This window comes from Parasteatoda tepidariorum, chromosome 6, assembly GCF_043381705.1.
Source record: "Parasteatoda tepidariorum isolate YZ-2023 chromosome 6, CAS_Ptep_4.0, whole genome shotgun sequence".
NCBI lineage: Eukaryota > Metazoa > Arthropoda > Arachnida > Araneae > Theridiidae > Parasteatoda > Parasteatoda tepidariorum.
In genome coordinates, this window is record NC_092209.1 from 92,408,309 (window position 1) to 92,434,859 (window position 26,551).

Below are 26,551 nucleotides of genomic sequence, written 5' to 3' on the forward strand. Positions count from 1 at the left end.
TACAATATAAATCAAACTATATGTAAAATAATAATATTTTTAATAACTTATTCTTCTTTAAAATAGACAGTTTTTTTTTTTTTTTTTTATTTTTTTTTTTAGTNTTATGAATGCTCTCTATTTATGATAAATTTTACTATAATCATGCATAACTTCAAAAATAAAACTTCTGAATTCATAAATTACTACAAATTTCCTTTAAAATGATACCAAATACAAGGATAGTGCGTAAATTTTAAAAATTCACTACTGGTTTCAGTTGGCATGGAATTCAAAAAATACATTTAACAACAAACATCATTCATTTAAAGCATACACATTTATGTATAAAACATGTGCAAATTATTTATTATATATGCTCATCTTATAAAAAAAATTAGATTCTTTTATAGACATTTTCACAATTTTGCTGAAAACAGAAAGATACTAGTGACACAGACTAAAATGGCACTAAAATCAAGAAGACCCTCTAATAATGGAGGAAAAATAGACACCTATGAGATGAAAATAAATGAAAAATAGTCAGTAAACTTATAAGTTTAGAAAAAATAACTTACTGGCTCAAAATTATAGACAGGCAAATCAATTTGCATCTCGTCATCATTTAGGCTTTTAGCTTTCAAAATGGCACTAAGAGTTCAAAATTCCATAATTTCTGATTTGTTATCTATAAGAATAAAATAAGTAACTAAAATTCGCATAATAAATAAACTATTATCTGCAACAAAAAAAACTCTTTAAATTTAACGGTGGGGATAGTAGTTATCGACTATGTATCATCTACGAAAAGGTACCCCACCATGGAATCGAGTTAACATGTCTTGTATAATAGTGAATTGGAATTGTATTTTTGTAGAGGTAGACACATTACACTACTCTTCCACCAGAATAATATCTGTGATAGAATTCTATGAACGGATGCCACTAGTTGAATCATTGCTATTTTGTGAGAAGACGGGAGAGTTGTATAAAAATCACGGTCCCTCCTGTGTCGACATTAGCAGTCGAGTGTATACAGGCCAACATTGTGTGTGATCGAGTATGAGTAGCAACAGCGCGAGGAGATGGATAATGTGGCAGTCACAAATAGAAAGTCAATTGTTCAATGTGGAGAATCCATCAGAGTAGACGTGATCAAATCGAAGTGGGAGTTTCTGTCAAGGTAGGCGTTTTCACATAACGAACATCACCCATGTGGGGAGAGAGTTTTGGTCAACCTTCATCCATGAAAAGGTATCCCTGTATAGAATTGAGTTAGCATGTCTTATATACAAGTGAATTGGAATAGTATTTTTGTAGTGATATACACACTACATTTAGCTATGACGAAAGTTAAAACTTTGTTAAATTTCAGTCAAATTAATTTAGTCAAATACCAAATTAAAACTCTAAATATTAATGAAGTAGAATATTGGTTGTAATCATAATTATAATTTTGGTTCCCGATTAAGCTTTCTCAGTTAATAGTGTAATGAATAAAATAAATAAAATCAAATAAGTAAAATAAAAAATAAATAAAAATCAGTAATGGATAAATAGATTTATAAATAAATAAATAGATAAATAAATGATAATAACTTAATACTTTTAATCCTTAGCTATAAAATAAATGTCATCCTAAAATAAGAAACAAAGCTGCAAGAAAGCGGATAATAAAGGACGAATCTATAAAATAAAATAACAATTTCTTAAATAAGTCACCCAAAAAAAATTATCAAAAATATTAAATTACTAAAAGTATTGAAGAAATAATCTGTATTTAATTGAAATTAAAACATATTCAATCAACAGACAAACTTTCTTAAAAATAGAAGGAGGAAAAAACAATAAAAATGTAATAAGTAAAGATCTTCGATTTATAAAATAATAAAAAGAAGAAAAATCATAAAGCAAATTGGATAAATAGCAAAATATTAATTAAGAGGATAAAATTGTGAAATTAAAAAAAAAATAAAAATCTTATTTTAATGATAAATTTTAAACTAAAGAATAAATAAATAAATAAAAATATATAAGTTAATTGAAATTAAGCCAAAATTATAATAAGCTAAATAAAGCCAAATTATAATAAAAGAAAGATTTAATAAAATCATTAAATTAAATAATATAAAACAAAATTAATGATTATGACAAAGAAAAGAAAATATTAGAATAAAAGGTCAATTTATTAATCAAATTAAATAAAAACAACCCTAATAAATTACCAAACAGAATTGTTTGTTTAAAAGAAGCTCTAAGATAAATATTAAAACCTGGGACAAAGCAAGATATGATGAGATCAACTGGATTTAAAAAAATTCCTTATCTTAAAATTCATGAATAAAAGGAAATAATTTATTGAGTATGGATGATTGTGAAGAGGAAAAAAAATCTCAAAACATTGGGGATTCAGAAATGTAACACTTGTAAAAGGAGGAAGCTGCAATCTGCTTCATAAAAAAAGATATCTTATCTTAACAATAAATAATGCTCTAATTCTCCTCTTAATAATAAAGTATGCATATGTCTAAACAATATTCTGCTTTTATTTTTTTATAAAAGCAGATAAATTTTAAAGAAAGCAAATGTAATTTTACATAAGGCAATTAATAACCCTACTCCGAGAAATCAGAAAACATGCAAATAAATTTTTGTTTCTTTAATAGATAGTAAAAGAATAAGTATGGCAGACGATAAAAAACTTTTTGTTCCTAATAATAGTGTATTATCCAAATACATATAAAATAATAATTTGTCACAATAAATCAAGGATAACGGAAATTGAGAAATAAAAGTGAATTGAAAAATACTTATAAGATAGAAATTTTAAGCTCCTTAACTCAGACATCCAATTGACAACACTCCAGCAACGATTAAAAATAATAGAATCTCAAGGATACTCCTAATCAAGGATCAAGGTGCTTATCCAAATTTTTGAACAAAAAATAAGCACCTCTTAAGTACTTTTCAAGACTCAAAACATATTCCTAAACTCTTTAATTTTCTAAAAAAATATAATGGGATATTTCCGTATCGTGATCTGTCGCACCAGCTACAATCGCCAAGATGCCAAATAGATTTTAGAATTACACATCTTTTTTTTTAAAAAAAAAAAGCCTGACGATGTTTGCCCGGATAATTTGTCTTAAAATGAGACCATTACATACAATCCAATACACAATACAATACATTCAATATACATTCAGCTAATACATTCAGCAATCAACAGCTGATGGTTAGTAACTGATATCAGTTTTAAATTAAGTTATAATAAAGTTAAAATACCACATTATAAAAAAAGAAATCATTAAGCAAATCATAAAAAATATTCTGCTAAAAATTTAGAATTACTGCTAATTTGGAAACAATTTGGAAACAAAAATGAATGAAATAACATACTTAAGGTAAAAAATAAAACGGCTGAAGAGTTGCATGACCACAAAGGTTAACTTCACAGGTTGGAGAAAACCATTTCAGACCAAACTTATTGCCTAGAGATAAATATATATATATATATATATCCAAGAAGAATAAATAAAATGAATTTAACATTTTTTTAAATTTGAAATAAAATCTATACAAATTATGCAGGAATATTGCATACTACAGTGATTAAACATGTTTAGAGAATTGCTTAAAAAATGAATGACTAGGTGTACTATTATTCCTTTATATTTATTTTTACAGTGTCTATAATCAGAGCTTTAAAATGAAGATGGTTTGTTACTACAGTATTACACTCATTAGTTCTTTAACAGATCCTTGAAAACTCGAACCTGCCCTTCATTAATAACAGTTTTGGATTTTAAACTTCCAGTATTCAGTTTGCAACTTTTTAACATCCTCCTCAATATCTTCCAACGAGCTGTGATTGCTCAAGGGATACAGCATTCGTCTTCCAATGAGGTTCGAATTCCGCAGCCGGCTCACCCCGACCACAGTGATGACGTAAAATATCCTCACCATGTAACAAAAATGTGAGTTACTCCCATCAAAATGTCCCCTACAGGAGCAAATTTCTCCCAAAATTTGATCTAGGAGCTCCCTTGTCTTTTAGATTGAGTTCAAAATTACAAGGCTACGGAGTTGAACATTAGTCGTAAACCCAAAAAGTTGGGTCTGCTGTTCAATGATGGATATAGCAAAAAACAATTACTTAAAACCATCTTTTCCTTAACTAATAACCGAATCCTAACAATTAAAAAAGCTTAAAATTTATCTGTTTATTAATAGTAAATTTTTAAAAGTATACAAGTATTAAATAATAAATTATTAAAAACATAGATTAAAAAGAGAAAGAATAAATGTAATAAAACACTGGACTACATTTAAATAAAAATTATCGCCATTAAAGCACAAAATAAAAAAACAGTGGGAAAAAACCCCAACCAAATAAACAAAACTGTTATACTCTGCATCTTCATATTTATAGTAAACAGTATACTTTCATATTTATAGTATTTATAGTAAAAATACGTGAGCAAATATTTTTTTCCCTGTAGAATTATATTCTAAAGATACTTTTCTTATTCATCAGAAAGGAAAGAAATACTCCTGATTTTTCTGTTCTCAATTCGGAATTTAAAAAAATTTGCCATTGACAGGCTTGCTTCAGCTAGAATTTTAAATTGATAAAATAAAATAAAGTAAAACAAATCTGAAATCACAGAAGTTTAAAAGATAATTTGCTCCATAAATGATGTTTTTCCTTTTATTTTTTCAAAGAACACCATAACTATTTAAGGAACATGATAAAAAAAAATATTTTTTAGTAAAATAAGACTGAGTGGGGAATTTGTTACACATTCAGATATTCGGAACACCATGAAATTGCGATGGCGGAAAATTCCAATTTGAATACTAGATTTTTCGGAGACCTAAATCCATGACTTTTCATGATTTTAAAAAAAAAAATTAATATCATGACATTTCATGACAAATTTTGTTCAACATCGAAATTCCTGACTTTTCAGGATTTTTCATGACTTTCCAGGAGTGCAGATTATACGTCTTAATGCAAAACAGTGAAATAAACTATAGTTGTAATTTGTGACAGGGTCGTTACGTTTAAAAAACTTTGTTAAAACAAGTTTGAAATAAAAAAATAAAAATGTGTTTTAAACATACTTAAACATAAAAAATTCTTATTTAAAAAAGAAAAAAAAATTTTAAAAAAATTCCAGAAACTAATGGAAAAATTTTTGAGTAAAAAAATGTCTTAAGCTAAAAATAAAATTAAATGCTGTGTAAGAACAAATGGTCTCAACATTTGGTTATGTACATTGTTAAATAAGGAATTGTTTGAGTGTTATTAAGATAGCAAAGCTTGTAACAATATTGAAAGCTCTAAATAAATAAATTTTTATGTTCTTAAAGGAAATGTGATTTAACATAAGGTTCTTTTAGATTAAAAAAAGTAAAGAATATCTATGAAAAATATACTGTTCAAATCTAAAATAAAATTAAAAAAAATCATTTAAACTAATAGAGATATTGAGCAAAAATATGTTTTAAACAAAAAAAAACAAAAAAACTTTATTTTAGAAATGCATTGAAGAATTCTTTCATCATAATTTAATAGCAATCATAAACTGTTTAAAATTTTAATTTAATGCTTGATACTTTAATTTAATGCTAGAAATTTCTTTCTTTCAAGGTAATTTTTTCCATTGTGAAAGAAATTTTCCACCCTTGATTATTAAGGCATAATATGCCTTAATAATCAATGCAGAATATGCTTTAATAACGCCAAGGCATAATATGCCTTAATAATCAAGGATGGAAAATTTCTAAAAATTCATATTATGAATTTTAAATCATGGGTTTAAATTATCACTTTTTAACGCTCATTATCGATTTTATCGTAAATCTAAGAGGCTTTTCGATCGTGTTTCCCTTTAGTTATTGCTAGTTTTCTCACGTAGTTTCGAAAAATCCTAATATTTTAACAGAATACTATCACAACTCACAAAATTAGATTCTGTTTCAATTTTCTTTTTCTTTTGAAGCTTAGAAATTGCTTTAAAAATATTTAAGATTTGTAAAACCTCTTATAATTTACTTAATAAAAATATCTTAAAATTGAAGTATATTTTCCACTAAATGTTGAAACTTATTTTGCAATTAATAATTTTCTGCCGTAAAAACTCTCTTAAGTAAAGTATTTTACTTTACTTATGCTTACTAAAATATTCATTTCAAATTTAATTGTATAAACAGTAACGATTTTTATTAATAAAAAAGTTCAATATAAATTTTGAACATGTAAAATAAAGAAAACCATCCATTTAATTTAGTTATTTCGATTAATCTGTACTTTTTTAATAAAGGAATATTTTAAGTAATTAGTTTTGAATTCTTTAATTTTAAATGAAATCTAGCAATTAAAAGTATTGAATTTTACGCAAACATAATTCTAAGATAACTGTTAAAAAGTATTCAGTGCTTCGAGCACTCATTTTAAATAAAAATTACTATGATTATTATTAAGATTACCTTTTATTGGGGAATCTGCTGTGGTTTTATTGATTTCTATTGGTCAATCTGCTGTGCAAGTGACCCTTCAAGCAAAAAGATAATGCACCACAACTATAAACTAATTATGATAAGGGCACGAAAAGAATAGCAGTTAAAATTTGTATTCCATTAATTTTTTTATTTTAATATTAAAGAACTTCTTTCAAGAATTTTGAAATTCTCTATTTTCTATAATAGGCATAAAATGAATAATTTAACCTTTAATTTAAATCGGCAATTTTTGAGGTCAGTTTATTAATCGGAGAATATTTAACAGAATTTCAAAATTCTCTATTTTCTATAATAGGAATAAAATAAATAATTTATCATTTAATTTAAATAGGCAACTTTTTGGGTCAGTTTATTAATCAGACTAACTAACACTTAACTAATAGTATTAGAACTTTTTTTCTATAAAATAATACTAAAGGCAACCGCCCCTGAATGCTTCGATAGCAAAGCCCCAAAAGTACAAACACAGCTCCTTTAAGATAGTTTTGCTCATTTTTTGCTCTTTAGTCTTGTGTTACTTTAATATTTTTAACAGATTATCTGAACTATATAATAAGGTTAGAAATGACACCTCGTTCTCACTCGCCTATCCTTGGAACCGCAGTTTTTAACGCATCACTCTCTTATTGGACCAATATATACACACAAAAATTAAACATTGAATATATATATATATATATATATATATTAAATATGTTTTGAAAAAGANACATATACATATACATATATATATATATATATATATATATATGGTAAAGAAAAAAAATCTCCTTATCGAAGAAGGAAAATTAAGCACCCTAATGAAAAAAGCACCTATAAAGGCTTTTAAAAACCAAAAATAGAAAAAAAGCACTGTTATGCCCTTTTCAAAAATGCTATATAAATTCGAATAGTGAAAAATTTTTCACTTTTTTACCGTTTTTTAAGAAGAGGCTAGGGCAGGAGTGGGTTAATACGTTTGACAAAATTAGAGATAAAGAAATTAAAGTAAAAAGTTAAGATTCTGTTAGCTGATCCTATAAAAATAATTTAAACATTTATTTTTCCGAATATAACATTAAAAGGTCACTGCTCTAATCATAAATACTTATATTCATTAATACGGTAGTATGAGTAAAACTGTTTCATTTATTTTGCTGATAATGAAACAATTGTGTTTTTATAAATTATCTTTTCGGGAGGTAAAAGAAACTTTTTAGAAGGCTATAATGCTGGGAACTAACTGTTTTATGAACTAAAACTAATTAGACATTTTTATAAGACATATCTTGATTAGCCGCAATAGTGCAATCTCGTTTAGACATTAATATATAAATTAATTCAATATCTGGATTTTATTGATATTTTAATGGGGATTCTGGTCCTCTTTCCGTAATGGTTAGTTTTTTTTTTAAATATATCTTTATATTTTATTATATATTCATTTTATTATATATTCATTTTTTTTTCTTTTCAGGTTTGATTTTTATCTGTATGAATTGTGAGATTGCGAATTTTTTCATACCACATGACCCGTCACTTGGGTTATGAAGGGGTTCTGTGTAGATAGACTTGATCCATCGGTCTACTATGGTTATAAAAGCTTAACCTGATCAAATGTTTTGTTACAATAAACACTTAGAGGAAATTTTTTTAAAAAAAGTAATAACAAAATCATTAAACTTTCATTTCAATTTTTAATTGCGTTTACTTATTTAGTTTATCCATTTTTGGGTTCTCGGTGCAACATCAGGTTTCGGTTTAACTACTGACAACAGAAGAGCTCCAGTTTGTAAGCCGACAGTGTGTGTCCCCCTAATGAAGGGCTGTTTTTGTTAACATACATATCTTTAGAAATTCTTTTTTTTTTTTTTTTTTTTTGAATTTCNTTATACTTCTTATGCGACTTCCAACAAGGTTGCGTTAAACGTTTAATGCTACATTTTTATTGGCCGGGAAATCACGTGGTCGGATCCAGTTTACCCTCATTCATTTCCATATTGTTTTGGTTCTCATTAGCATAAAAATAATAAAAGTCATAAAAGTATTGTTTTTCTATAAATATCTTTTTAGTTCGTTTTAATACACATATAATTTAATAGGGTAGTATTTTTTTATTTTCAAATTTAGTGGATAACAATTGTAAAAAATGAGTGAAAGCAATCCCACGGACAATGCGACGGATTTAAGGTTATGTCAAGGTACGTCTCTTGTGAATATCAATTGATTGTTTCTCTTCTGAAATCACATTATGACGCATTCACATACATTATTAATAAAAAAAAATTTTCCAGGGCGAGACGATGAGGCAACCACGAGCACTTCCACTGGATCACGAGGGAAAAATGCACAATATTATCGTGATTACAGAGCGCGGAAGCGAGCGGAGCAGGAAAAAGAGTCGTTGAATAGAACTAGTGATCCTTCTATGACTGTTGATTCTTCTACAATTAACGTCGCAGGTTGCGAAGTTTAACTTCTTCCGCTCGGAGGGACTCCACGTAGTATTTTTAATTTTTTTTTTGCTTGATTTGCGTTTCTAACTTTCTAAATTGTTTAATTGAGACAAATTTGGTTATAGCTGCTTTTAGCCCTTTTTCCACTTTGACTTATTATTTTAAATGTTGCTCTCTTAACTCGCATTTTTCTTAATTTGCTTAAATCTTTAATTTTCTGATAGGACGATAACTCTATTCGATCAGAAGGTACTTTTTGATGACGTTGTCGGTTGTTGACGTACTCACGGGTGATTGTGACACAAAGTGAAAAATCCTGAAGATTTTATGTGTAAAAAATGGATATTAAGATAACAATTTACGAACCATTTATGTTTCTTATTTAATATAATTTTTTGAACTAACATTTATAATTAAATTACCTACTAATGAGAAATTTGGTTTAAACACCTTTATAATAATTATTTCTAGAAAAAACTTACTTCTTACAAGAATCGCGATGTAGGATTTTTAAATCGTGTGAATATGTATCGAAATATTGCATTTTAAATCGCGTAAATGCGAATCACGATGTAAAATTTTTAGATCACGATAGTAATAAAACCAATGCGTAGATTTTAATTCACGTGTAAGTACGGAAATCGTTGTTTGACATTACAATTGCGTGAATACAAATCGCGACATTGGATTTTATGCTCTCGTGAATAGGAAACACGATGAAAGATTTTTAAATCTAGTGAATATGAATCGTAACGCGTGACTTCTAAATCAGGTAAATGCAAAAATCGATGTTTGATATTAAAATCGCGTGAATAAGCATCGTGATACTAGCACTAGCAGATTCCGATTCAGTTCTATATATTCAAAATGACAAAAATCCGCCAAATCAAATAAATCTAACTGGGCAAGAATCACATGTATGAAGACGTTTTGTTAACAGAATATAGTATAAGTTTTCAAATTTCGTAGGACTATAAGTTTTTGAATCGCGGGAGTCGGCAAACAAATGTTTGAGAGATGTTTGTGGTTCACTTCATGTTATTAGACCCTGAAGGATCCGAAAAATTCGGAATACGATTAATTGTATTCCGATTCATTACAATTCTAGGAACCTCACAGTTTCATACTTTTGACTCTTCGTTTCAACTTTCACCATTTCTTCGATGTGTTTACTGGTGAAGCTAAAATTTAAAGCATATAAAATTGTTTCAAATATTCACCAATCAACGATGAATGATGTGAGCTTCCAACAATGTTCATCAAATTATAGCAATAGATAAGTAGCAGGCATTCATAAACAGGAATCACGAAGAAAAATTGTATAATAAAAGTTATTTTTTCTTTCATAAGTCAATTGCAGGAGATCATTAACTTACATTTTAACACCAAAATGTTTTGCTACCTATCCCACATATAAAAAGGTATATTGAAAAAAAAAGCTTTTTTTTTTTAATCTCAAGCAAATTTTTGAACATAAATACGACAAATTTAAATTTCAACTTTCAAACTTTAGCCCCCGCAATAGCAATCCATTATATCACGGAAAAGTTTCGTTTGCTAAATCGCGAAAAAATTATAGCTAATACATATCTTAGTAAACTGTTGGGCAAAAAAAAAAAATTTAAAAGGTGAATTTAGCCTCAAGATTCAAGCTCAATTTTGGTCTCGAACCGGTTATTTGCATCCGAAATCGGAACCGGTCCGCGGACCGGTTCTGGTCCGGGGATCAAATAGTACCTCATGTGGAACATTAATTTGTTTCTTTTTTTTACTGTGTATTTCTCTCTGGTTTGTGCGACTTTCTATGGACATTAGACAAAAGTTAACTGGGTGCTGAGATAAAACTAATCGGCGTATGACTCAAAACTCAAGATCAGTCACCTAAGCCACACCCATATCGCATAAGTAAAACTGTATTTTGTTTCGAAGGCTCACTTTAAAACAATTAGATCAAAATTATTAAATCGAAACCATCTAAAATAAGACACATAACGTTCGCTCTCTGCTACAGTAGGCAGTGGTAAAATTATCAAACGTTATCTGGACCGTTTTGATTAAAAGGTTCGGAAGCACCGTTATATACCAGTGAATCGGTATTGAAAAATTGTAGTGATAGATACGCTACAATACTCCCCCACCAAAATTTTTTTTGTTACAGAATTCAATGAATGGATATCACTATATGATTTATTGCTGTTTTCATGAGAGGCCGGAAGAACTGTATTAAGATCACTAGATTTTGAGCACTGATTATAAGAGCTGATCCTCTGTTGCTATTAGCAGTGTGTACAGTGCCCCGTTGTGTATGATCGAGACTGAGCAGCAACGGCGCGAGGAGGATAATGTGGCTTATTACAAGTAATAGAAACTGTTCATTGTCTTCTATGCATCAAACTAGACACATTCAAATCGAAGTGAGTGTTTCAGTGAGAGGTTCAAATCGAAGTGGGTGCAACTGTCAAGATAAGCGTGCTCAGTTCACTCCAATGCATGGGGTACGTTAACCGTTATCTATCAAAACGAAGTTCAAGATAGAATCCAGTTAACATATTTTATATACTAATGAATAATTGTAACGGTATAGTTGCGCTACAGAGTTTTTGAACATTAATATTTGTACACGGAAAATAATTGGTAAAATATCTTTTTTAAAATGATTTTGACACTTATTACATTTTAATTACCAGAGTTGAATTAAAAATGCAGTGTAATAAAGATAAAAATTTGTCCACTTCAAATTTAAAAAGAAATATTTTTTAGCTTCTCACTTATCGGCATCATCTATGTTAAGGTACCCCACCATAGAAGCGAGTTAACATCTCTTATATACTAGTGAATTGAAATTTAGTAGTGGTAGACACCCTACAATACTCCTCCACCAGAATTAAAGCAGTGATAGAATTCGATGAATGGATACCACTAGTTGAGTAATTGTATAGTTGTATTCAGGCCGACGTTGTGTGTGATCAAGACGGAGTAGCAACAGCGCGAGGAGGTGTCGCAGTCACAAGTAGCAATTCAACTGTTCAACGTGGGCGAAGTAGGGGTGTTCAGTTCGAAGTGAGCGTTACTGTCAAGAAAGGCGTGTTCAGATCGAAGTGGGAGTTTCTGATAAGGTAGGTGTGTGCACATCACGTCCGAAGACCGTAAACTTAATACAGCTCTCCAGATAAGCATTCAATAGTACAGTGATCTTAATACAGCTCTCCCGGTTTCTCACAAAACAGCAATGAATCAACTCGTTGTATTTGTTCATCTAATTCTATCACAGCTATAATTCTGGTGGGGGAGTACTGCAGTGTGTCTACCACTATAAAAGTATAATTCCTATTCACTTGTATATAAGACGTGTTAAGTCGATTCTATAGTGGGGTACCTTTTCATAGATGAAGGTTGACATGGTCGATAACTACTCGCGCCCCACAAATGATTACTTTAAAAAAACATTGATAAGGAGCATACCGGGCACTTAACTAGACATATTTCGGACATTGTAAATGTTAACAACCACCAACTTCAGTCACTCACATAAACAATTACACTTGAGCAAACGAATGCATAAATAGAATGAACATTTTGATCTATGGAAAGATTCTAGAGGCTGATGTTTAAAGGCAAAATTCGAATTTAAGTCTCAAAAATTATTTACAGCTTACTTTTCCCATGCCATTACTCTTAACAATACTTTTAATTTGCATTAGAATCTACTAATAATTCCCTACAATATTCTAGCGTTTGTAGGTAAAGTTCAAAAAAAAAATTTTAAACTTTATCAAAAATATGCCAAAGCTTGTTTAGAGGAAAATTTCAAACTTGTGGTTTCCAGGACAAAGATTCGTATAAACTTGTCTGAGTCATATATTTTTGACAATTAAGTTAAATAAAAAATATTAGTGAGATGAAAATGAACTTGTTTCTAGGTCAAATTACAGTTTATCAATCCAAAGCATTTTCTTTCAACAAATGTCAAACGCTTATAAGGATTACTGGGTCGAAACACGTGGAAATCTTAATTTATGGAACAAGAAAATAGAATTCTTACCAGAACTATGTTGCAACACATTATACATACAGCTCAATTAACATCACAACTCTGTCCTATCCTGAAAATAAAGGCCACAACTTGTCCTGAAAACACTGCAAAGATAAAAAAGAAACATAAGCAATGTTTTAATAAACATTTAAAATCACGAAATGATCACAATTCACAACATTTTTTCTCTACAAAATAAATGTGTGCATGGAGCTAAGGATCACTGGAACAGACAAGCAAGTGAGTAACGTAAAAGAGATGACTAAAGATTTTAATATGCTTTCATTAGACTTGTTAGATAATTTCTTAACACACGATCTGAACATTAAAAACAAGTAATATAAATTTAAAGTTAATTCCTGCAATTCAACAAGGAAAAATTTTATTTTAGTTACTTTTTATTAAATTAAAATTATTCCTCCCATATGAAACTAAAACTAATTAATAAATTAATATCAAGGAATTAAATTTAATGAATTAATATTTGTGAATTATGGAGTTAATATAAATGATATTAATGAATTAATATTTGAAAAAACTGTATTAACATTAAATGTCATCCACAACAAGTATAAAAAAATGTATTTGAACTTGAATGGATGAATAAAAATTATTTTATTATTTAATTATTTTATTATTTTATTATTCGATTGAGCAAGATAATAGGGAGAGTTTGAACTAACAGTAGGAATTGAATAAAGTAAAAATAATCAAACATAAGTACTATTGTTTTATGGTTTCTCTTACAATGCATGCTTTCGATTTATTTTATTCACTAAATTGCTAAAAAGTATTATTTTTCTAAAAGTTGTCCGGGGAAAAAAAAGGATCACGATTTTCTTCGATCGCAGAATAATTTCAAATACTTATTAAAATCAAAATTCTTATCAAAATTAATCAATTTATCAGAAGTTGGATACAGGATAATTAAGCCGTAACTTTTTTGACGTATAGGATAAGAAATTTTGACAGGCTAATGATTCCTTACCAACCGTTAAGCAATTATAAAATTCGGTTTTCCAAAGATAATTTCATGCAAAAAATAACTTTTAGTAAGTATTTATTATTTTATTTAATAATAGTTGAAAAAGTTTTGAATTATAATGCATACAACTTTTTACATCATTCAGAATAATGTAATTTTTAAATGGCAAATTACAAATTTTGAGTGAAATCGGTCAAATAGTACCTGAGAAATTGAATTTTTATATACGATTTTTTTAAAATGTGATTTCTCAGAAACTATTGACCGATTTCGCATTTCGTTTTTTTTTTTTTTTTTTTTTTTTTTTTTTTTTTTTTTTTTTTTTTTTGCAATGTTAAATTAAAATTTTCTTAAAATGATGTAAGAGATTGTATATCCTACATTTCAAAAATTTTAGACTGATTTTAAATGAAACAATAAAATATATATTTATATANTTTTCCTGATCAAACTATGGGGACCTTATTTCCCGGATTGCGGCTTCCTTCTATGTCTTGAGTGTCAGAATTCTGAATCCGTTGAAAAAACCATATGTTTTTTCAGAAAAAGTACGTTTTTATGACTTTATGACTGATTTCGTAACCTAAAATATCGTCTGCACTAACTAATTAGCCCCTCAAACCTTTAAGATTGAGTCTCAGAATATAAAGATTCGATCATTAGGGTCTCTCTTTTCTTTTTTTGCGCGCTGCTAAAGATATATATTCGTTTTTTTGGGGTTAGGGGTCACAGTAACTTTGCAGAAGTTTTTTTAAAACACAGGTTCATTTCGTGGATGCTTTACATGCTCATTTAACTTATAATCAATAATTTATCTTCAAAAAATAGTTAAACTGTTTAATTTTATTAAAATTTGGAAAAAATTAATTTTTTTATACATGTTATCAACAAAAAAAAATTTTTTAGTCCTTAAAATATTCATCTTAATATTTTTGTGCATTCGCTTGTTTATATATCAATTCGAATTTTTTTATAGATTATTTTGTAAAAATGTAGAAAAAAAAAACTAAAAATTCCTGTTTGGTATACATAACATGCTGTAAAAATTGTAAAACCTCATAAAATGCTTATTCCATGCACAGTTCAAATAAGTGTATTATACTTAAGATAAAAAAAAGTTCACTTCAAAGCTTTATCTTAAATAGAAAAAAATTCTTAGGGATTTAATTGAGATTAAAACACAAAATCATCATTTATGAGAAAAAGCACTTTAAAGTCTGACTGCTGATCAAATTTCTGTTTTAGGGCAATCTAAAATCATTCATAACTTTTTTAAACATGTAGATAGAGAGATGATTTTTTTCAGTGCACTTGAAATAGTTTGAAGTTTTATTTTAAGCAATAAAACAAAAATCGGTATTTTGGTCATATTTTGGGTACTGTGCATATAAACGTATAAAGAAAACTGCAGCATGAAATGCGTGCTCATATTTAAAATTAATAGCAATATTTGAAATAGTTGACAAAATAGATTGAACTTTACTTACAGCAGAAGATGCATTCACCAAAAATTATCCTTTCTTTTTAGTTTCATCTTTTTAATTCAAAAGGAAATGGATTCATCTCAGTCAGTCCAAACCTCAAAGATCTCACTTTGTCAGGTTGTTCCCGATTTGTTAGATTACTGAACAGAAATGTCTCCTACAAAGCTTAATAACATTGGATTACAATAAAGAGACATAATTAATATCAAGAAATTCTAAAAACAAAGAAAAGTTAAAATTGAAAAGAAGAAAAGTTAACCACATTATAAGCAATTGAAATACAGTACAAGGAAAACGACTGAAATAAATTACTAAACTTAAACAGAGAGGGAAAAAAATTCTAGAAAAATTTATGAGACACATTAGGAAAAAATGTTAAAAAGAAAACCAATCATTAAAATACAAATAAAAATCTAGAAACATACAAAAAAAATGAAATTTTAAAAAAATGGGAGCAAAACAGAAAACGAATTAACAAGATATAAAAAAACCACAAAAAACAAAAAGGTTAAAAAAATTATTCAGCAAAGAAAAGTTAAACCTATGAAAAATTAAAACTAATGAAAACAAATGAAACAATGTCGCTGAAAACAAATGGATTTGATCAGATGCACACATACAAGAATTTTACCAATCCAAAAAACTAGTGTACACAATGGAAAAAATTGAAGGAACATGGGACAAAATGTGATACACCATTTGGAAAAACAAAACACTTATTCAAAAAACAAAAAAAAGCAACCATTGAAAAAGACAGTTAAAAATATCGAGAAAAAACAAATACATATTGAAAAAAAACATTCATGGGAAAGGAACACAGAACACACATATCAGAATTGATTAAGTAATAGTAAACAATAAATCAATAAGCAGTAGAAAAAATACTGGACTTATCAAAAATCGAAAAAATGAAAACAAATTTTAGAACGCAAACACAGAATAGAAAAAAAGAGTCTATATTAAAGAAATCGATGAAAAGCTGGAACGCAATGGATAACATAAGAAAAATAATAAAACAAAATTGGAAAAAAAAACTGGAAAATTCGAAAACAAAATTTAGAAAAGTGAAAGAATTGAATGCAAGAAATAAAAAATATGGAAAAAATGATTGCGTAAAAACCATACATTAAGAGCTGTTCAAAAAGAAAAAAAACAAGGCGATAAAACAAATTGCGAATTGGATCGAATGCACTTGAACGAAACTGTGTTATCAATCAGAAAACATCCTGAAAAAGCTGCAAAAAAATATTGAAATATTTCAAAACGCACATAAGGTACACATTGAAAAAAATTGAGAACATAAAATTGAAAACATAAGGAAAAACTGAACACGTAACAAAGACATAAAAGAGGGAGTCGTTTAAAAACAAGACGATAAAAGAATGGGGAAATTCGATCGAATGTATTTGAACTAAAATTTTGAAAAACACATTGGAAAAGCTATAGAAAAACAATGAAAATATGCAAAACACACTTAAAGCACACTTTGAAAGAAACTAATAGCAAAACAAACACTGAACGAAAATATTTGGGACACAAACACTGGATAAAAAATTTTAAAACATAAACATTGGATGAGAAAAAAATTGGAATACCAACACAGAATAAAAAAAAAATTGGTATACAAGCACTGGAAGAAAAAATTTGGACCCCAAATACTAATTGAAAAATTTGAACCACAAACACTAATTGAAAAATTTGAACCACAAACACTAATTGAAAAATTTGGAACACAACCACTGGACGAAAAAATTTAAAAAACAAACATTGGATGAAAAAATTTGGAACACAAACACTGGGGGGAAAATCCGGAGCACTAACACAGTGTAAAAAAAAAAAAAAAAAAATGAAACACCTACACTAGATGAAAAAAAAAAGGAAGACAAACATTAGAAGAGAAAGTTTGTAACACAAATAGGAAAAAAAAAACTAAGAGAAAAAAAATAGAATAATGTGGGAAAGAACGGAAAACGTTTTATGATGAAACAATGGTACAACGGAACGATTGAAATTCGTCGCATGTGAATCCGATGAAAAAACCAGATGTAAAAAATAAACCGCGTGTGAACCAGATGACTCGAAAACCTGATGAAAAAAATTAGAATAATGTGGAAAAAACGGAAAACGATCGAAAATCGTCGCGTGTGATTTAAAAGTGAGAAAATCTCGAAAGCTTGTTAGCGAGCGGCACATTTGAATGAAAATAAGCTAACCACCGGAGAAAAAAAACCGAATAAAATTTATTCCGTTTTCTATCCAAAAATAGAATAACAGAAATGCATTTAACCAAGCTACTTTACCTCCATGCATGAGTGTGTACTTCCAGCATTGCACCATACAATAAATACATGAGCGTTTACTTCCAGTATTGCACCATGCAGAACTTAGGATAAATAAGTGTCTTACCTTACAAGCATGAGCTTACTTATTAACATTGCTAAGTATAACCATTTTCTAAACGTCACGTAAGAAATCTTTTAAAGAGAATTAAAACTTACCAACAGTTACTCTACACTATTGATTTCATTCATGTATGTCAGACCGGGTACTTACTGGAGTTCTTCAGATATTCTAGGGAGGAAAAATTAAGAAAATTAATCTCTATTCATAATGGGCAATCGAAAAAGTGCGCTGCTGTCATGCATTAATACTTATTAATTTTTCGATCGTTAAGAAAAATAATTTGTTCCTTAAGCGTAACATTCTTTATTTAAACAAGATATGGGTGATTCTCACGAAATACGACAATTGACAGTCTTTTGCTCCAAGATCTAATACTACTAAAAGAACTTTAAAAAAAATATAGTATTGCTGTTAAAAGATTAAAATGACTTTGTATTACCATTGACTGTTCTGTATATTTAAAAAAATTAACTGAATTTCAAAATGTCATTTTCCGGGTATGTCACAAACAATATTTCCAATAATAACTAACTTCAGAACTTCCCATAGATTTTTCAATGTCAATTTTTTTTATCTCAACCGTTGTAAGCATTTCTAGAATATATGCAAAGAGTATTATTTCCAAAAACTTAGTTTAAAAGATTTTTTTTTCTGTCAATAATTTGTTTGTCATATGAAAATCAGTCATTTTTATGGCCACTTTTTTTTAGTAATTTAAAACCAAAATAGATAGGGCCAGCAACCAATACCTTAGGTTAAGAGATTAATTAGAATACCATCCAATCAGAACATGTCTTATTTCAGGAATAAAGAACCAACTTTCTGGTTCAAAATTCATTTCAAAAAATTTTACAAGGTGAGTAGGTTTTTATGTTCCCATTTTCCTGTCTTCTTGAAATCATTAATAACATGAACTACATAGATTTACCTGAGTTATTTTAAGAAATTCTGTTGTTTTCTGCGGAAAGTAAACTTCTTAGACTGAAATGCTAAATTAAAATAAAGTTAAATGCTGTAAAATGGCAAATTGTCATTATTCTGGCTGTCATTTTCCTGGCTTATGAATGCCATCAGTTACCATAAAATTTTTTAAACAGTATAATGTAAAGTGGGAAAGCAAATATTAACCTAAACCCAGTTTATGTAAGATTGTAATATGCTTGCATATGTAATCAAAGTTATTTATTTATTTATTTAATGATTATTTATTGTTCAAAATTTCCTTCTGTACATGTCAACAACAAAAGCATTTTTGATTCTTTATACAGTGGATAAAAGAATTAATTTAAGCAATTCATGGTCCATCTAACACAAGGCTTCAGGTTTTTTTTCAAAACACAGATAGTTAAAATATAAAGGATAAGCTAAGAACATCACTGTACAATTTAATTCTGCCAAAGTCTTTAAACTTTACTTGGGTGTATAAAATAAAGAATGTAATAAAGTTGTAAGATAAAATTAATTGAAATATTTTGAATTTAAATAATATAATAAAAAATTCCTGATGTAAATTATTATAAAGTTAATTTTGATAGATTATTTCAAAACATGAGGCCTAAAAACAATCAAGGAAAAATAAACTGAGAAAAAAAAACGAGAAGCCGAGAAGAAACGGTATGTTTAAATTGTTCACAATAATTATTTTTGCAATTTATTCACATAAAAAGTTAAAATTAACTTTTCAACTTTGTCTTTTTGAGTTTAAGTTGAGTTACTTACTATTAGCTTAAAATGATTGTTTTCTTAACTTCGAAGCTAATATGTCATTTTCCTGGCATTCAAAATTTGGTGAATTCCTATTTTATTTTTTTTCTTGAGCAAATGTCAATAAACTACACTGCTGTCTGTAAGATATTAATAAATGTAAGTAAATAAATATACAAAAAAAAAATTCAGATTATTTTGAAGACTAAATTATCTGAATTTTTCTGAAATTTTAATTCTCAAACATATCCGTAAGAATGGCTTATATTAATTTGTGATCACTGTGTATATTAATAAGTGATCGCTTATATTAATTTGTTATCTCTGTGTATATTAATAAGTAATCGCTTATATTAGTTCTAATTGAGTTCAAGATTTGTTTCTTCAAATAATTTAAAAGGATATTAATAATCTCGGAACAAAAACACAGGGAATATGCCGTTTCCCATTTTTGTACAGCAGTAATTTAGTGCACGATTCCTAAATCTATTAAAAATTCTATGATATTACTGTATTGTTGACAGAAATCCATTATTTTTTAAATTTGATTAAAGCGAAGAATCAATAATTATGAAGAGACAAAACTCCAACCTAAGTCCCATAAAATTTGGAGCTTTAAATTCTGCAAGTGAGATTATATGACTGCAATTCGTGAATGATTTTTAAGTTTCAACAATTGAATCTCTCGATTTTTACTAGCAGTATTAAAATTAAAAGATGTCTGATTGAAAATATAAATATTTTGATTTTTTAAATCTATTGCTAAAAATTCGCTTTTGTATTCGTAAAAAATTGGATGTTTTAAATACAAACAAAAATAATGAATATCAGCACAAAAATCCTAAAATCCATGGAAGGTCGACAGTTTAGGGCTCCATTACTGAAAAAATTAGAACCCATGAGTAAGACGTTGCTTAAGAATGTTGAAGTAGTTCTTAAACTCTAAATACCTTAACCTTTTGTTTATGGCTGGTGCAACATGTGGACCACAAGTGATGACTTAACTGGTACACCATAAGCGAAAGGTTATTATAATACCACTCTTTAAAATCTTTCCAAACGACTGTGCAAGCAAACATTATCATAGTTTTAACTTAAAAGAAATTAATAAAACTAGGAATGAAGAGAAGTTTGACTTTAGTCATCGTTTGACTCCTGTGCTTTATTTGAATAATAAAGATTTAATGTATGGACCAGTTTACAAAACATGAATTAGTGCGCGCAGTGCGTGAAAAATGCGGTGTATTTAAAATTTTATTTCTCAAGAACTATTCGGCCGATTTTGTAGAAATTGTGTTTATTATCATTCAAAAATGTTTTCGTCAAAATGATGTAAAAACATGTATGATTTACTATTCAAGTTTTTTCAACCATTATTAAATAAAAAAATAAATTATAAATAATTATTAAAAATATTTTTTTTGCATGGAATTATCTTTAAATAAATAAATTTCATAATTGAGAGGAAAAATTTTGACAAAATACGCAGAATACGATGTGGCAAAATACGGAAAAAGTAAAATTAAAGTTCAAACTGGATAGACTAGTTCCAGATTATACTTTTTTCCAGATTCCGGGTAACCTTACCCATATTTTGAGGGTTGGCAAACCGATTTCATAACAAAAAAAAATCGCCTGCACTAATTAATTAGCATACTTGCATACTTAAGGTTTGACCCTTGAACCGATAAGATTGAGCCATACTACGTAAAACTTAGATCATTAAATCAAAAGATAATCTGAAAATTTCGTTTATGTTTATCTTTTATGCACTGTGAGAATTGCGGATTTTACTCGATTGTAAATATAAAAAAAATTATGAAATCAGTTTCAAATTAGAATGAACTCACTATCATATATAATTGTTAAACTTACCTGATATACAAAAAGACTGGAGAATTTTCTAATTATTTCTTGCTCTCTTCACCTGTGCCTATGCATTCAAAAAGCCATTCATCCATACGAATAAGATCTGAGAACACAAGATAACGGCTTCGATAAGCTAAAAAAATCTAAGACATTCATTAGTTTCACCTGAAAAAAAATTTATATTGAAATCTAAAATGAAATAATTAAAAAGTAAACATTGTGCAACAGTTTTTAAAGAGTAAAAAGTAGACGTATGGCTATCGAGGTCGTAAATTTAAAAATGAACAACAATCATTCTAGATTAAATTTGGTGATTACGAAATTAGCAGTTGATAGCACTGCACGTTAATATAATTAATTTGTAAAATAAAATTCAAATTTGTAGATAACATTTTTAATTCGTTTTTTCTAGACGTATTAATTCTTCATCTCTTATAACCTTCGATAATTCTTACCTGCATAGCACAATTTTTTTTTTCTCTAAACTCAGAAGCATTAAAACATTCCATTATCCGTATTCACTTAAAATATTACCTTCTGTTTTATGCATGGCACAAAACAGAATAAATAGAGTTAGCTCCACATTCAGAAGAGTTTTTTCATAGAATAATAATACAGGTAGACTGCTCATTTATGATTGCCAACAAGAAAGACTCTTATGACCAAATGGCCAATAATTGCTGTGTTTAGGCAGGGCTGGACATAACATTTGGTGAACCTAGTCAACCCCATAGGAGTGTCAAATAAAAAAAGCCCAAAAATTCACATTTGATTTCTTTAAAAATATTGAAAAAATGTTTCTTCCCTTCTCCACGTGATTTTTCTTTTCTTTCTTTTTAACTTGTTCTCTATCCTGCTAATTTCCTTTTAAAAAAATTCATGGGTGGTTAATATTTTCTTTAATGTGATAAAATATTTTCTTTAGTGAGATAAAATTCGAGCTATAATCTATACTTGTATTTATTTTATGTATTGTTACATATTGCCATTATATATATATTGTCATTATATATATTGCATACTGTTAATTGTACTCAAAGCGACAATAAAATACAAAATTAATATTTCCTTACTAAAAATTACTATGCAACGTATTTAATCACCAGATAAATCAAAGGGAAATTCTATAATATCTCACAAACTTACTAATAAAAAATGCAACGGGTGTTTAATAATACGTTTATAAATGAAAATATTAGTGCTTTAAAGCATTTTAAAATGTATTTTAAATAATTACTTCATTGCAATTGGATATAAAATAATTCATACTTTCTTTTAAAATGAGGTAAAGACTTCGAAGTTCAATATATGCTGGATTTTTAACAATTACGTTATGGAATAAATTACAAAAAAGTTTTACAAAATTAACTTGTAAACTTATAATTTTTAGTTCAATATTTTTCTTAATTTATATTTAAATTTAAGATATTACCTAAGCTATCCGAATTCATACCCTATAAGCAAATGCGTGAAAATTAATTTTTGCTTTGTTCGATTTAGTTAAGGGTTTTTAAAATCTTCATGATAGGTGGCATAAGTTCAATTTGAACAAACATTCAATAAACTCGCAGCATCGAATTTTATTTCATGTTTATTTTTCAAAAACGGAAACATAACAAAAAATAGAGATTCCATAAGGAAAATATTTTCCTATTAAGTTCAACATTCGATTGAAAACAATTAGATTAAAATTAAATTTATGAAATATGTTTTAGAAAGAAAATATTACATTTCGCACAAACTCTTCGAAGTTTTTTAACTGTCTTCAATTATTTCAATTTCATTGTAAATTAAAATTCGCAATTAGTTTGTCTGTTTTTTCAATTATATATTATATTTTGCTCTGCGTAAATTAATTTTGCTTGTCCTTAATTACAACTCATCATTTTTACAAAAACAAAGCAGCTTATCTATTTAAAATATACGAAACTTACCAGTTAAACTTAAAATATTGGGTAACAACTTGACTTAAATCTTCCATACCTCAATTTAGAACAATATGAGTTTACTAGTTTCTCAGAAAGTTTACCTAATTCTCTCACAACCCAATTTAAAACTATAAGTTTATTAGTTGCGAAGAAAAAAAATAGAAAATTTAATGAAATCTTTTAAATATTAGAAACAGCTATTCCCCTCTTTTTTTTAACCTACATAAACTATGTTTTTTAAAAAAAAGGAATTTTTGAAAGTATTAAAAAAGTTATTTATTAATTTAATTTGATCAGGGGAAGTTAATTTTAAGAGGAGGGGTGGGTCTTATGATTCGGGTAGCAGTCTAATCCGATTTTATTAGTCTATGGATAATTTTGAACTCTTTATTTGAATGTTAAGCCAACAGTCTCATTTTCTAGAAGCTTTCTATTTAGGAAAACAGAGAATATTACAAAACATATTCAAGAGGACTAAAATAAATCATAACACCTTTTTACATTAGAACAAAAATCTAAGAAATAGAAAGAAAAAAAATCAGAAAATTTAGGGTTTTTAAAAATTAAGGAAAGAAAATTCAATATCAATAAATTATATAGAAGTGCCAACTTTCCGAGCAAAATATAACTAATATACAGTAATATATACAATATAGGCAATAATATATAAAATTTAAGCATACAAAACAGGTAACAAATACAATATAGATAACCTAAATACATATAACATATAACGTATGCAATAATATATATAACCTAAGGAAATCAAATCAAATTAACTACTTAATTCTATATATGTATATCTATACATAATAATAAAAGCGGCTGTGTGTGTGTCTGTCTGTCTGTAATCACAATATATCGCCCCAGAAGCCTCGCCAAGGCACGAAACTCGGCACATAATTGTGTTTTGACATAATGAAGAAGTATTTTTTTTCTTTTTCAAAAATTTTGATTAGTTATTTAGTTATCAGTCATTTTGTAAGTCTATGCTTTTCGTCTGCTTTTTCGTCTTCAAAGAGCCATATTCAAAAAACTATTAAAAAATGCATATACTTTTCCCCACTCTTATAAATGTATGCTAATGCGAACCTTACAATTGAAATATTAATTTTCGACAACTTAAACCAATAATATACGAAGGAATTAATAATTTAATTGTAAAGTTCGCATTAGTTTACATTTATTAAAGTGGAGAAAAGTTTAACTTTTGTATTAAAAATGTGGCAACATATTCGATACGTAAATAGAACGCTTCGCTTTGATATATTTGTCGCTGTTCATAATTGTTATAATAAGTTTTTCTTCTTCTTTCCACGCTCTTTTTTTTTTTTCTTAAGCGAAGACGATAATTTTTATAGCGATATTGTAGTACTTTGTACAACTAAAAATTCTTTTCACAACACTTTAAAAATATTTACTTTATTTTCTTTATATATACAGAGAACAGTCGGCAAAGAATTCGATTAGGTTGAAAAACATTTCGCTAAAAAGGAACGAATTCCAAAAGAAAAAATAAACAACTTAAAGAATAAAAATGCTGATGCCAGCCAATTTTTTGAAAGTTAACTTAGAAATAACAAACCAAACGATGTTAAATAACAAACCAAACGATGTTAACAAAATGACGTAGAAAGCGCAACTAGATCAAAATTATACAAGCACAACTAGATCAAATTATAATACCTGAGTGCTTGACGTAACAGATATAGAAATAGAATTTGATACCAACCTTTTTAGGTTTGAAATAGAAATTGATACCATAAAAAATTTATTCGTTTTCGTGTTCTTTTCATGTAGTTTTTTCTTTTCTTAAGCGTTGTAGCTATATAATTTCAAACATCCTCAAGAGCTATAACACATCTGCAGCAGAACTGGATATGAAGACAAAATAGCTGGACAGGAACACTATAATTGTCCACTAATCTTCAGATTTCCTGCTATGTTTTAAAAAACTTTATTTGTGAAAACCTTCAGCGTGGCGGACAGCTGGCCGCCTTAGGCGGCTAGTATCTAATAATATTATATATGTCAGTTTAGAATTAAATGAAAAAATACTTAAGAGTTACTTTTTCTTCAAACATAAGCTGCAAACGATATAATTTCATATCAGTTGGTAGTCAAAGGAAAAAATATTTTTAACAGATTATAAAAATTCTCATTTCTCAACCGTAAAACCGTATTCCTTATTACAAAACCATAATAATTACGGATAAATCGTAATGGTTGGCACCTCCTTAAATCGAAGAATAAATAGAAAGTTTCAAAATATAAAGCTAATTCGCTTCGTTAATGTATCAAACAATTGCTTACCATTCTAAAAATAAAAATGGATATTTTAATTCTCAGGAAATTTTAAGAATATTTTATTTAAGTCCAATTAAAATAAAAATAAAGTTGGAAAATAGGTACTTGAGGGTCTTTTAACCTTTCGTGCATTTATATTTCAATTATTCGTAAAAACGGAAAATGTTAAAAGTGGGAGCATTGTATTTCCTTAAGTTCTAAAAATATCTACCAAACATTCATATTTTAAAAATCTGCGTTTAGAACTCAAAAATGTCATCATTTTTTTAATTGAAATAATTACTAACAACATTAAACAAACTTCGGCTAAATACCAAACTACCATTTATTTTCCTCTTTTTCAAAATATTTAGTATGTGTGTGCAATACGGGATTAATTATGAAACTTTCTATTTAAGAATAACATTTGAAAACAATTTGAACAAAATCTTGTCATCCAATCAAAAACACATAATGCATGATGCGCTAACATTTTTGTATTTACATTATACAATATTGTAAAAACACGAATTTCAGATTTACAAAAAGGATTCAAGATTTAAATAACCACAGTTTAGCTCATTTAAATTCAAGAAGGAAAAAAAACTAAACGTTGGATTGAATCAATTACTAAAATTTTCCTATTGAAATGTCTTAAATTGGTGCAATGTAGAAGGTAAAATAGAATTGTTTTTCTCTCAATTATTCATAGTAACAATGTAAATACAAAAATGTCACAATAAAAAATGCAAATAACTTTAGCTTCTAATATTTACACTGCTTGGTAATAATTTTTAAATCTAAGCAAGCAGCAGCTCTTATATTTTTTTGTTGTTGAAAGTTTATATATCATGCTTAATTAGTTTGAAACATTAAATAAAGTAAATTTAATATTTTATTATTTCAAAGGCACATTT

The 26,551-nt window shown here is 27.8% G+C and overlaps 1 long non-coding RNA gene across 1 annotated transcript; it reads right to left on the minus strand.

The window, feature by feature from the left end:
• Window positions 1-557: 557 nt before the first annotated feature.
• On the minus strand, window positions 558-13,062 carry LOC139425778 (uncharacterized). The gene is made up of 3 exons (XR_011636922.1): window positions 12,985-13,062; window positions 3,379-3,470; window positions 558-667 (listed from the first exon to the last, which is right to left on the minus strand). It is a non-coding gene; the product is annotated as an uncharacterized lncRNA (long non-coding RNA).
• Between the last annotated feature and the right edge of the window lie 13,489 nt (window positions 13,063-26,551).